At 44.8% G+C, this 14,689-nt stretch overlaps 1 pseudogene; it reads left to right on the forward strand.

The window, feature by feature from the left end:
- The first annotated feature begins 2,639 nt into the window (after positions 1-2,639).
- On the forward strand, positions 2,640-2,756 carry LOC136647014 (5S ribosomal RNA; annotated as a pseudogene).
- The last annotated feature ends 11,933 nt before the right edge of the window (positions 2,757-14,689 follow it).

The raw sequence follows: 14,689 nt of genomic DNA on the forward strand, positions 1-14,689 counted from the left end.
ATCCCTTCCCAGTCCCACTGGTATTATGCTGAACTGCTCAGACTTCTGCCACCTATATAGCTGGCAGAGATCAAAGTAGCCCCATAGAGCAGACTGGGGCATTACTCAGGGTAAGGGGAAAAAAATACAGTGCAAGCCATGCAGCCTTGCTCAGTCACCACAGGTTAGAATTGGGTTGCTCATCTCATCCATTTTTCAGAATGTACTGTTATGCCTTTGTCAGCCAGTTTATGAAACAGGCACTAGATTAAAGCAAATGCTCCTCCCCTAAATTTATCTTAACAAGGCAAATATGAAATTGGGAAGCTTGTTTCCTTGCATTCTTTTTCTGCCCTTAGGCAAATCATCAGGCTATTTTGCTGTGCTTAGTCAAACCTGAAATCTCCCAGTGCTTCAGATATGAGCCATGTAGCAACTCAGGAGTTATCTGGAGAAAGTTGCATTTGATCTCCAAAAAGGAGTGTGTTTGCTTTGATCTAGCAAGCTTGAGCCTAGGCAATTTGCCAGAACAGCTAATAACACATTGCTTGTGAATGGGAAGCAGATCAGAGCATGGGGAAAATGAGATGAGATTTCTTACCACTCTAATTATCCTCCCGGCCTCAGGTTGCAGGTGAAGCTGCTTGTAGACAATTAGTCCATCAGACCAATGCAGTCGCTGACTGACAGTGGCTTTAACGCTTCTAGTAGAGGGTCTTTTATAGCTCCTCCCTTTATTTCTATTACAAGCAGTGCTTTTTTTGTAAAAGAAAAGGTGCAGGAACTCACAACTTATTTATTTATTTATTTATTTATTTATTTATTTTTAAACCATTTTTTATTGGATAAATAAAATATTTTTTATGTGCTTCCCCCCTAAAGATGAACTTACTTCTGAGTAGACATGCATAGGATTGGGCTGTCAATCTCCACATCCCCTTCCCCCTAGCTACTTTTTCTACACATGTGGAAAAAAAACTGTACAGGTGCACTTGTAGCGTGTAGTATGTAGTGTGGCACTACTTTGAGGAGAGGAAGCAGTGAATGGATTCCAAAAAAATGGCTTACATGAGTCCCATGTAGTAAAATTACTCTAAGCAACTGTGGGAGTAAGAACAAAAGAGGAATTCTTACACGAGAGGGGTCCTTAGGTGTACACAGAAACAGCTACGTTTGCAAACGAGGGATTAAATATGGTCTAATTCAGGTATCAGAATACTCTGTGTCTTTGGGAAGGCGCTTGGCATGCAATTGTATGTTCTCTGCTGCCCTGAGCAGCTGCTGTGCATTGCTGGAGAGGAGCTGCAAACGCTGGCTGGTGGAGGGCATGCTTGTGGGGGAAGGATTTCTGGCAAGGCTGGACAGCACGTTGTACACACGTAGAATCCCTTTTCACCTGCCCTTAGCATGTGAAAACAGGTGCAGATATATATCTCTGCCAGGATTAAGAGCCCAATCCTAGGTATGTCTACTTTGAAGTAAGTTTTGTTCTAGTCAATGGAACTTACTCCCAGGAAAGTGCCTAGGTTTGCAACCTAAGAGCCCAATCCTATGCATGTCTACTCAGAAGTCCACTTTAGTGAATGGGGCTTACTGTGGATAGGATGGCAGCCTCAGGGCCCCTCCTCTGCCTGTCTCCTCAGAAGTCAGTCCCACTAGAGGCAGTGGGGCTTCCTCCCAGGAAGGTGTGGAGAGGACTGCAGCCTCAGAGCCCTTCCTCTGCCTGTCTACTCAGGCTGCAAGGCTATGCACTCTTTCCCAGGAGCAAGCCCCATTGAGCACAATGAGACTTACTTCTGAGTTGACATGTCTAGGCTCGTGCTGCAGATTGGCGGGGGGGGGGCCTGCACCAGCCAGCTTCCTTCCCCTCCTCCTCTGCCAAGCCAGTACCTGGGCGTTCTGTGGGTGCTGCAGCCCATCTCCCTGGCTGGCTGGCTGGCTGGCTGGCTGTCCGTCCTCCTCCTCGGTGTCGGCACATGTCCCCCGTGCCCTCCACCGGCTTGGAAGCTGCGCTGGGAAGCAGAGCGCGGGGGGAGGGGAGGCAGGCTGGGCTCAGGCGAGAGCTTGGAGATGGGGGCAGGAGGGGGTCATTGTGCGGTCAGACAGGGGCCAGGCGCCCGCCCACCCTGCACCCCCCAGCACCCACCCAGCGAATGCCTGTTTTGCTCCCCCCTCCTGGAATGCCTCCCAAGGGGAGGGGCCCCTGCAAAAAGGTGCCGGAACTCCGTCCTCCCGCGTTCCATTAGAAAAATGCCCTGATTACAAGTGTATATTGCCTGTCTTCCAACAAGCTCAGGATGGTGTATGTGGGCCTGACATGCCCTTTCTGTTCTCACAACAGTGCTGTTAGGCAAGTTAATCTAAAGGCATAGAGAACAGCCCAAGGCACTCAGTGACTGGCACATTGTTATCACTGAAACTCTGAGCCTCCCTTAAGACAAAGACTATAGATGAAGGGCAGCCTCTTTTTTGATAGAGGTGCGCAAAATGGAATTCTCTCCCCTGGGAGACCCAAACGGCCAAGACATTGGACATCCAGTGAAGATATATTTATTCCAGCATGCTTTTGATTGCTTTACATTGGCTTTCCGTTTATATCATGTCTATGCTTTGCTTTGCTCTTTTGCATTGCTCTTTTTACTCCCATTTTTTTTTAAAAAATAAGCAACTGTTACCCTGCATATGCCCGATCTCGTCTGATCTCGGAAGCTAAGCAGGGTCAGGCCTGGTTAGTACTTGGATGGGAGACCGCCTGGGAATACCGGGTGCTGTAGGCTTATACCATAGTCTTTTGAGACTGAAGGTTGCCAACCATGTCCTTCTATGTTTGTGTTTGCTTTAAATTGTTTTCCCTGCTGGTTTCTGCAGAGGCCAGGATAGAATTTATAAACAAACAAACATCCCCCCCCCCCATCACCAATTTGGTGGCGGAATTTTTAGTGGCAGTCTCTATGGCAAAGGCCAGAAGCTAATAACTGGTAAAGTGTATCTACTTGCTATGTTATATTTATTATTGTCTGTGGACTTCCAATATGCCAATAAAGGTTTACCTAAGTAAGTAAGTAAGTAAGTAAGTAAGTAAGTAAGTAACAAACACACAAATAAACAAAGTCACAGTGCCATGCACTTTGCAATAATTCTACAAAGGCTTCCATTCTGATCATATGTCTCTATCACTTTGACTGCTCAAATCTTGCTATTTGGGTTATTGCTATTAAAGATACCAGGTTTGACCCAAGGAGTCAGCAGCTCCATTTCCAGGTAGGGCTTAAGGGGGGGAAAATTAACCTATACTTAGTCTAAAATCCTGGAGAACTCATGCTGGTTCGAGCAGAAATTGTGAATTACATGGATTTGACAAAGGCTGCAATCCTAACCACACTTTCCTGAGAGTAAGCCCCATTGAACAAAATAGGACTTACTTCTGAGTAGATCTGGTTAGGATTGTGCCCTCAGTAGCCTAAGAACCCAATCCTGAGTTCTGCATGGCAGCTTACTACTGGTGTGCACTATCGCAAATGTATCATAAGGCACATTTGTGAGGCTTAGCACTGGCCCAGCACCAGAGCTAGTGCTCCGCCACTCCACGGTCGCCCAAATCACCAGGTGCTGGACAGGTAGGTGTGGGTGTGGGGGGAGATGGAGAGGAGACATTCTGGGGTGCGGGAGGCGGGGAGGGTGGGAAGAAAGTGGGGAGGAGGCATTCCGGGGAAGAAGGTGGGGCCGGAGGAGGGCGGGACCAGTAGAGCTCAACTCCACTGGATTCTGAGCTCCATGTTGGGCCACATGACCCAACATGGAACTCTTTGGTTCTGCAGCTGCTCCAGAACTGCCGTAGAATCGAGTAGCCCCATTGTGGGGCTGCTTCCTTTACTTGGGGGAAGGGGATGAAAGTATCCTTCTCCTGAGGAAGCAGCACTGGCTGCCCAAGGCACTAGCTCCGGGCAGCTCAGGATTGGGCTGTCAGACAGTGCTCTCTCTCCTTGTGCCATGCCCTCCTTGCAGATAAGAGGAAACAGACAATTCTACATAGATGCAACATTGATGAATTGATGAATAATAGTGAAATTTCCTTTCAGTTTTGGGTGGTAAAAGTGATCTCTGCAGTGTTTGGGAAGTAACCTGATGGGCCTTATAGCACTGTTCTTTCCAGTTCACAAACTGCTAATAAATTCAGTACTTGAAAGAGATGGAGACACTGAATAATTTTTGTGCATTTTTATATGTGCTACAGAACCCTGCTGCAGACTAGCCTTTAGCTTTAAGCTAGGGAGATGCCACTTTGCTGATAGAAGAACAGGAAATGTTTGCATCTAGCATATTTCACGCTGCCTTTGTGTGGGGCTGTTTAGCAAAAATTAAATGTCATGCTAAACAGTCCAAGACAGATACTAAATTCAGATGTGAAATAGCAAAAAGAAAAAGAAATTCACCAGAGCTATGTTTAGTAGCTCAGGCGGGCACAGAAAAATATGCAGGCTAAATCAAGAGAGAAAGTGGCACATTAAAACTAGATAGGATTACCAACCCTCTTTTGCTGCTGTTAGCCAAGCATTAATGGTGATTTGTAGTTAAACTATTGAAAGCAATTTTGGCTATAAGGTATGTTCCTTCAAAAATGAGGTAAGAGTGTTGAATGGTAATACTGATATTAAACTAAGACTGCAGTCTGGTTCACGTGTGAAAGTTCATCCCTTAATGACTGCAACATTAAGCAGTAACTGTTATATTTAAAGGCCTCCATAGATTAACAAGCACAGGCAGAACTTTCAATGCACTTTGCATTGCCTCAAAAGCAGTGCTTGATTGAGCACATAGCCAGCTGCCAGTGACCAAATTGTAGAGAAACCCAAGTAGTGTATGGAAAAAAATAAGGACAGGCAATGGAAAGCAACCGCAGGTCAGTGTGAACACAAGCTGTCTTGATAAAAAAGGCCTTTTTCTTAGGGAGCAAGTTGTGGCAGCAGACAAGTGAACATTTTGATGGGGGTTCCTAAACAGGCTCTGCTCTTCAAAGATTCCCACCAAGGGTGCTTTTGCTGTTCCAGTATCTTCATACTTCCCGTTTTATTCATCCCCAGGCATTAAGAGACAGATGCATTTTTAATAGATGTAGGGCTTCTCCTAGCTCACTAAGAGCCCAGTCCTGTGCTCGGCGGCACAGCTCCGTGCCGCTGAGCACAGTCACAAATGTACCGTAAGGCATGTTCGTGGGGCTCACTGCCAGGCTCCCGCCCATGCTAGCCCAGCGCCGGCTGGTGCTGGGCTAGCGTCGGGTGGTCGCCCAACTCCTGCGGCTGACGGTCTCCCGGACCGCCAACCAGCAGCATAGTGGGTGGGGGCAGGCGGGGAGGAGGCGTTCTGGGAAGGGAGGAGGCCAGCGGGAGGCAGAGAGAGGGTGGAGGGAGGCATGCCGGGGGAAGGAGGGAGGAGGATCTGCGGAGCGCCCCTCCACAGGATCCAAGGCACTTGGGGAGGGCTTTGCACCCTACACGAGCGCCTTTTCCTTACCGCCAACCTTTTGGTTGGGGAAAAAGTGGGTAGCCCCATTGCAAGGCTGCTTACCTTACTCGGGGGAAGGGGACGAATGTCCCCTTCTTCCGAAGCGCTTCCCGTGGTCGCACGGAAGGCACTGGATTTGGCAGCAGCCCTCTTCGGTGCCGCTGAGCCTGGTTGCCCCGGGTAGCTCAGGATTGGGTTGTAATTGTCTCTGCTCTTCTCTGTCTGCTGGCAATGGAGGAAAAATCTATTTCATATCTGGAACCTGACATACAAATGAGTGTGAGTTTTCAAACTGCAGGAGTCCAGAATGAAAATGGAATTCTTTTTCACCACTATCGACCTCATCACAATAGAAAACCATCCCTGTTTTAAGTTTGTGCCCTAACCAATGCTCCCCCTCCTTGTAGTTACGTGACACCCCCCCAAGCACAGTTCAATTATGTGTGTTGGATTTTTGTGTTTAATGACAAAATTAACGTTTTAATGCTTTGTTTTGATATTTTTTAAACTTATTGTTGTGACATATTGTACATTTATTATGGAGCTTTGTAAGCCACCTTGGGAATTTGCTTTGGCTTGGGAAAGGCAGGTTATCAATTTTTCTGACAGACAGACAGACAGACAGACAGACAGACAGACAGACAGACAGACAGATAATGCTTCCAAAAAATAAAAAAAACCCATATCAGAATTAAAAGTCTCATTGAATTGTTCATCAATATTGCACTTCTCAGTTTATCTTGTAGATTTGTGGGAATCATTGTCTCATAATGGTTTCCTTTTCTCCAAACAAAGCACCTTATGCTTAGTGGATAAACAAAACTTCCCACTTGATGGTGAATTTCCAATCTGATTTGTTTGAACACTTTAACTACATGTTATCCTATATTAGTGTTTTGCAAATAAACACTATAGGCAACAGGTGTATAGGTTTTTGTTCCAAAACTGCAAGCTGTCCTTAAAAGACATGAGACAGTCCTTTTCAAAAGGCTTTCTGTCATCCAATTAGTACAGCAGCAGAACAGCTCCATTTTTTTAACCAAAAAGAAAAAAAATCTTTTTTGACACCTCCTGCTTAATGCACTTACTCGTTATGGCGTTCTTCCAGAACAGATTATTTCCTAATGCAATTAAGACAAGTAATACCCTGACAACCACTTCCTTGAAAAATAAAGGAAAATAGGCTTAATTAATTGGTTCCATTGGAAAAATAATGGGGGGAAAAGTTCTTCAGCTTATTAAATTTGCAAGTGAATTTTCTTTTAAGAAAGAAGGGAAGGAGATTAATTCCTTTTAATAGCTTCATGGACTTTTGTTGTCACACAGCAGAGAATGGTAGCAGCCCATTAGAGAGATCAATCAAAGCCATTTAGAGCATGTTTCCCAACTAAAGCACAATAAACTGGCATTGACCTGTAAGCAATTTATTTGTTCTTCTGAACCTCAGATAGCTTGTTACCAGGCCACATTATTTTACTCTGTTAATCTTGTCCCACTTTATGCCATTGGAAGAACCTGGTAGGATGGCACTTCCTTCTTGCTGCTGGGTGATGAAGCAGATAGTCCTGAGCCACTGTTTTGAACAAGCAGACTGCAAGGCATGGTGCAGCTTCTCATAAGAATAATTTAACTTTCCCTGCCTTGCCAGGCTGCCTATTTCTCGTGAGCATAACTAGGGTTAAAATCATATGCACACTTTCCTGAGAATAAGTCCCACTGACCTCAGTGAGGCTTACTTCTGAGTAGACGCACATAGGGTTGCACTATTGGTCTTTGCTGGGGCAGGTCTAAGAGTGCATTGTCGACTGACGCTTTATGAAGCGGAGAAAAGCTACCTTTAAAAGTGAACTGCTTGCTGAGCTGTGGCATGTTCAGTATATCTAAAGTCATGTTTGGTGTTGGCATCAGAAATTGACATAGTTGGGTGGTATCCTTCATTTAGTGATAAGAGGTGGGCCATGGAGGACAGTTTGCTGGGGTTGCCCTGGAGCCAGCCCTGGATTATTGGTGGGAAAGTGTCAAATTTCCATTCTACCCCATCTTCCAGCAGACGTACTACAGTTGATCTAGTTCCCCATTTAAAGCCTCCTCCAACTTCCTAGTAATCAAACAGGTTCCTATCAAAATTGCCATATGTTCTCAAGTTGGTCAGAGCTTTAAATGGACTTCTCTTCCATCCAGAACCATATTTAATTTTTTTTTTTTTAAAGGAGGGTTGTGTGCAGATGTGCTATACTAAGCCAATCTAGTTTGATTAAAAGGATGTGTAGTGAGGATTCTGTAAATGCTGGAGACAAACCGAGTCATTGAAATAAGCTTATACGAGAGAAAGCTCGTACTTTCTATTGAGCAGCATACAGTAATAAAATAAAAGCCCATTCATTCCATCTGAAGTGGTAAAGTAATGGCTTGAGATGACTGCCTTTTCAACCATCATTTGCAAGTCCTAATCCCACAGCAGGCTGCTTTTTTGTGTATGTATTTTCACGCAGCCAACATTTTTATTATAATCTTTAATTAAGTGCTAACACAGGTGTCGCCTTGCTAAACATTTGTTCATAACAGTTATTCTTTTCATGGAAATTTTGGATAAAGAAAAGGAATGGCACAAAAATGCTTGTGTAAACAAGAAAAGAAAACCTATCAGAAAATAAATCAGTTAGAGGAAAGCCATTAATACTAACAGAATCTTTCTTAGAAAAGTAAGTGAATGCTACAGTTCGGTTATTCTTACCCCCTTTTATCCTGATAAGAATGGAAAATGTCTCTCTCCCTCACACAAGCACACACACTGGTGTTCCATGTAGCTAGGAGTTGTATAATGACTCCCAGTGAATTTTTGACTTCCACACTTCCAAACCTTCCATTTCTATCACACTGAGCAACAGAATCATGTTGGTTTTTTTTTAAACTTGGATGTTTGTCACACTACTATTTCACATTTCTGTGGCTTGAAATGAACTTCCTGTCATCATGCATCATTATTTTCCTGCTTTGTTTTCAAGTTTGATTTGTTCCAACATCTGAACAAAAGCGTTATTGAAAATTGGACAGCTCATTTGTTCAGAATCCGCTTTTGTTCTTCGGGTGCTGCACATGGAGTCTGATGAAATAATTTGAATCAAGTGATGGAGAATTTACTGATAATGCTGGCTGATATTGTTGATTTAATTGATTTTTAAAAAATTAGAACTCTTTTGCTGTGAATTAAAAAAAAATATGTTTTGCCCTATATCAGTGTCTTTTGGAGTAAGGCAAGGAGAGTATTTACAACAAAATAATAGCAACGACTTGGGATTAGACATGATAGTGATCTGGTTTAATATTATAGTCTAGATCAGTGGTTCTCAAACTTCCCAGGAGATTTACTCCCAGGGTAAGTCTTTGCGAGGCAGGGGCAGCAAAACGATCCCCAGGATTGCACTCCTGCAGGGGGAAGCGGGCTATTTTTTAACAAACCATACATGCTCCCAGGGTCCAGGAAATCTGGGGTGCCCTGCAGAGCACTTTCAGGGCTCCCCGCGGCTTCTAAACAGTGAAAGTTCCAAGCGCGATTAAACTGGAAGTGGAATTTCCGGTTTCGTTGCACTTGGAACTTCATTGTTTAGAAGCCATGGGGAGCCCTGCAAGCGCTCCGCAGGGCTCCCCACACCCCCTGGACCCTGGGAGCACGTATGGTTTGTTAAAAAATAGCCCCCCTCCCCCCGCAGGGGCGCGATCCTGGAAATCACTTTGCTGCTTTCCTCCTGCCCCCGTCCCTTGAAGGAACAGGGCATCATTACACAAACAGGTGGGTTGCGACCACTGGTCTAGATAATGCATAACACCAGTTTTCTGCTTTATACAGGTATATATACAGGTCAACTGAGGTTACTGCCTCACTTGCTTCTGGCCTTACTTGATGAGCATTCATTCCACCTTTCAAACCCTGCTTTCAAGCAGGAAAATTGCCCACTCTTTGCACCTTCACCCCACATCTCGTGGAATGCACCATACCCCAACCAGTAGAAATGGACTGGTAACCTGGATCTTTGGTGCAGCCTCCCCATTGACACATAAACTCCCCTCTATCTTCCCTTTTTGCCTTGTGTGTAGTAAAACTGATGGCACACTTAGTGCACCTATTACTTTCATTGTGTGAGTGCTGTTAGTGTGTAAATATATATTTAAACTATCTTAGTAGAAGCCCAAGGCTTCTTTTCCAGACAAACTCCCCTAACCATCATTCCAGCTCCTCAAACTACTGGTGGGACCTTGGTATCCACTGATTTGGCATCCAATGATTTGACTTACCACTTATACCATGGTCCACCCTTAAATGCCTTGTAACAAGGAAAAAAAATAGCACCAAAATCCAATTTCCTACCTTCGTGCTATTAAACCACCCTGGTTGCAAGCTTCTCAGAGTTAGATAGCTTTAAAGACCCACTTCCAGGTTTCTTGCTCCTCCGCTATAACCCCAGAATGCACTGGTATAGATTCTATACTGCATACAGTCATGAGATGGGGTGAATAATGGAATCTAGTGGAATGAAATTATTCAAATTATTCACCCCATCTAGTGGCTGAATGTGGTATAGTGTCTATATAACGCATTCTAGGGCGACAACAAAGGAGCGAGAAACCTGGAAGTGGGTCTTTATAGCTATTTTTCCACTGATTTGGTATCCACTGATTATTTTTCTTTTTAATCCACTGAGGGTTTCGGAATGGAACCCCAATGGATAACACAGCACAACCTGTAGTGGGCTGCCCTTGATAGGTTCCTTTTCAAGCAACTAAAGTGCTGGTTAGGAGGGATAATCTGATAGAAGAGACTAGCTCTCCCATCACATGTGAAAAAAGTGATTTTGGCCAACCAAGGGACTCATTTCTTGCCTGTAGCCCTTGGGTTAAGCCAGGGGTGCCCAAACCCCAGCCCTGGGGCCACTTGTGGCCCTCAAGGTCTCCCAATGTGGCCCTCAAGGAGTCCCCAGTCTCCAATGATCCTCTGGCCCTCCGGAGATTTGTTGGAACCCACACTGGCCCGATGCAACTGCTCTCAGTGTGAGGGCAACTGCTTGACCTCTCACGTGAGCTGTGGGATGAGGGCTGCCTCCACTGCTTGCTGTTTCACGTCATGCAAGTAGCGGCAGCAAAGGAAAGGCCAGCCTTGCTTTGTGCAAGGCCTTTTATAGGCCTTGAGCTATTGCAAGACCTTCTTTCATTCATATAAGTTCATCTTTAATATATGCATTTATGTAAACTTATGTAAATTTATTCAAATTTTAAATGTAAATTAATAATTTTTTCCCCAGCCCCTGACACAGTGTCAGAGAGATGATGTGGTCCTCCTGCCACAAACTTTGGGCACCTCTGGGTTAAGCTATAGAGACTTTCTATCCAGACACAGCATTTTGTTGTGGCCCAAACTACAGGATCCTTTACCTCTCTTTTTCTTTCAGTCCCCAGCCATCCTCATTCCTCTTTTTCAATCCTGTCAAAGCCCTAGTTTTCCAGTTCCAACCCCAGGTCCTCCTGGGTAACCCGCATAATTTCTCTACATGCTTTCTCCCGCCCCACACATACACTTGAACCATTACATGCCCCTTTTTTCTCTTTTAAAGATCTCCTTTCTCCTTCTCTCTGCTTCCTCTGAATATAGCATCTGCTTATGCTAGTTGTGTGAATGGATAAGATACATCAAATTGCTTTATTTATTCCCCTTTCCTTCAATTGTTAACTGCTCTCCACAACAAATGCTCCCATGTCTCTATTCATTGGGGGTGGAGAAATTCCTCCACTAGCCAAGATCTTAAGAATGTTGAGGGAAGACAAAAGAGTTTAGCGACAGGCAAGTGTCATCTTGCTCAGAAATGCTATTTTTTGCAGGAATTATGGGATTTTTAGGGCGCAATCCTAACCCCTTATGTCAGTGCTTTCCAGCACTGGCATAGCGGTGCCAATGGCACATGTGCTGCATCCTGCAGTTGGGTGTCACTCATGGAGGCCTCCTCAAAGTAAGGGAATGTTTTTTCCCTTACGTCAGAGCTGCATTGCCCTTATGTCAGTGCTTGCAAAGGAGGTGAATTGGGGAATAGGAAAGAGATGAAATTGCAAGCAACGGGTCATATGTCAACTGATCACCCCATTCTTAAAAGTATTTTTATAAGGCTGGTGGTGATTGTTGAAAGGGAGGAGTTGTGCAACACTAATTCAGATGTGAGACTCAAGTACAAAATGAGTGCATTGTTTACCACAGTTATACTGTGCATCCATGCATTTTTAGTTGCTCTTCTCTTTAAAATAAACATAAACATTTCAACATATATCGCAACTTGCTGTCCTTGAATATTTTAAAGAGGCAGGTAGCTAAAACTGCACAGTTATGCTGGTCACATACAACACACGCTGTATGTATTTTGAAATCAGGTCTCATAGCTGAGTTAAAGCAGTTAATTAAGGATAATGAATTAATCTGTACAGCATGCATACTTATCCTTTGACACTCAGCTCTGATTCACTAAGTCTCCATGCCTTAGGTGACGAAAGTAGAAGAAGGTAGAAGGTAAAAAGCACTGATGTCCCTCTTTTGTTGCTACCTCTCATCAACCCACATTTCTCTTGTATAACCTCTTACTTTTCACCACCTTCTCCATCAAACTGCCTCCTATCTACAGGCATTGCTCTGACTAGAGATGTCATGAATGTTACATCAGATCTGTTCAAAAACATCCCTCTTTGAATGCAGACAAGCAGACAAACTCAGACCTGCTCAGAGCTCACAAAGACTTGTATTGCCATGTGTCTGGCTGCTTCCCCCTTCCAGCCTGCTGCCCACCAGTGGTGGTCCTGGGGGGGGTTCAGGGAGGCAAAAGCCCCAGGCACCATGCCTGTGGCCCCTGTGGGGGTGGCACCGCTGTGCCCCACTGCTACTGCCTCTGCCCACCCTCCAGAGCTGTTCCTAGCGCTAGCAAAGCCTAGTGCTGCATCCCCGGGCGGTTCAGAAGCCTTCTGAGGCCTCCGGAGTACCCTTAAATAGTACTTCCAGTTTTCATCAGAAAACCGGAAGTACTGTTTAATGGTCCTGTATAGACCTCAGAGGGCTTTTGGAGCACTCGGGGAACATTGTGCAAGATTCCATACAGCTGGTTAAGTCTCCTGGAGAGTTCCGGCACTCTCCGGAGGAACATGGGGGGAGGTACATGGGCCAGGTCTGCAACTGCTGCCCACCCAGCCTTTTCACTCTGCATTTCGATCCTCACTTGTGAAAAGGGAGGCAGAGGGAAACAGGCCTGTGGCAACCCACTTTTCCTCCTCTGCCAAAACAAGAAGAAGGTGCAGTAGGGTGGGCAAAGCCACAACAAAGAGAAAAGGAGAGTGCCAGAAAAACTGGAAGGGGAGGCAAATGAGGGCTCCACTCCAACTTGGCCCCACCCACCGCCCCTACCTTCCCTAAGTAAGCACTTTGCTTTGGGAGAAGGGGAATTGGTAGGTGGTTCTGCCTGCAGTAGCAGCTGCCTTGCACTTCAACCCTGGAGAGCAATTTGACAGCTGGCAAAAGGCTCAAGCTTTTGTGGACAGCTTTGTGCCTTTGCAAGCATTTGAAGCAACCGCTCTCATGCCTTTGCAAACACTGGAGTGCGTGAGCATCCCTAAATCCAATATCCCCTCTCTCTCTACTGTCAGATGAACTATTCTCACTATCTTTGATCACACACTTGCATTGGGCTCAGGGTTCCTCTTAGGTCATTTGTGTGTCCTGCAACAGACCCTTTCCCTATCCTTTTTTTCTGTCTCACCATACAATGTTAAAGCAGCTGATGAAAAAATTGCACGGCAATGAATTTCACACTGCTGATGCACCAAGTCTGGAGCTGCAGTGCACCATGGTATTTAAAGGCTCACTCAAGAACAAATTAACTTGGCACAATTTCCACTGAAATCAATAGGATGCAATACCACATATGCATCATCCCCTTATTTATTTTACACCATGGTTGATGTAAACATGAACCAATTACTATTAACCCATGTGTTTTATGCAACAAGTTTTAATCTTCTGGGTTTGGAGGCTTTTTACCATATTTGTGTATATCTTTATCTGAATTGCCTTTATTGATTTTTTTTTTTTCCTGTAGAAAAGTAACCAATAAATCCTAATAATAATATGAATGGAAAAATGCAGGAGATTACCAACAGTTCGGTTATGGAATTTGGAGTTATTGGAAAGTGTATATGGTGCTGCCACCTTTTGGTTCTCTACCAGACTGACAATATGCTGTGAAATGCAGCACCTAAGCCTATGCATGTCTATTCAGATGCATGTTCTGCTGGAATCAATGGGATTTATTGTCAAAATAAGTGTGACCAGCATTATAGCATTAGTCTAAACCAGGGGTGTCCAAACATTTTGGCGGGAGGGCCACATCATCTCTCTCTGACACTGTGATGGGGGCCAGGAAAAAAAAGAACTAATTTACATTTAAAATTTGAATAAATTTACATAAATGAATTTTTTAGAGATGGAACTTATATGAATGAATGAAGGTCTTGCAGTAGCTCAAGGTCTATAAAAGGCCTTTTACAAAGCAAGGCCTGCCTTTCCTTCACTGTCACTACTGCATCACAGACATGAAACAGCAAGCAGTGGAGGGAGTCCTTGTTCCACAGCTCAGGTGAGAAGTCAAACAGTTGTCCTCATGCTGAGAGCAGTTGCGTCGGGCCAGCAAGGGCTCCAGCAAGTCTCCGGAGGGCCAGAGACTCATTGGAGATTGGGGACTCCCTGAGGGCCAGATTGGGAGCCCCCAAAGGGCACAAGTGGCCACCGGGCTGGGGTTTGAGCACCCCTGGTCTAAACCATTGGATTACTTGGCAATACATCCCAATGGACTGGCTTCTAAGTCAACATGGGACTAAACATGATGAACACAACATAACTTCTAACTAAATTTACAGATCAATCCTGGGCTTTTTGACTCAGGAGGAAACCCCATTGAGTACAATGGGATAGTCCTAGGTAAGTATTGTTAGGGGATGAGGTCAGTGCTCAGTAGTAGAACATGTGCAGAAGGAGATCCCAGGTTTAATCCCTGGCATTTCCAGATAGGGTTGGCAAAGATTCTTGTCTGAAATCCCGGACAGCCATTGCCAGTCAGTGTTGACTGTACTGACAGCGCAATCCAAGGCATGTTTACAAGTTCCACTATATTCTGTGGGGCTTACTCCC

The sequence above is a fragment of the Tiliqua scincoides genome, chromosome 3 (assembly GCF_035046505.1).
Source record: "Tiliqua scincoides isolate rTilSci1 chromosome 3, rTilSci1.hap2, whole genome shotgun sequence".
Lineage (NCBI taxonomy): Eukaryota > Metazoa > Chordata > Lepidosauria > Squamata > Scincidae > Tiliqua > Tiliqua scincoides.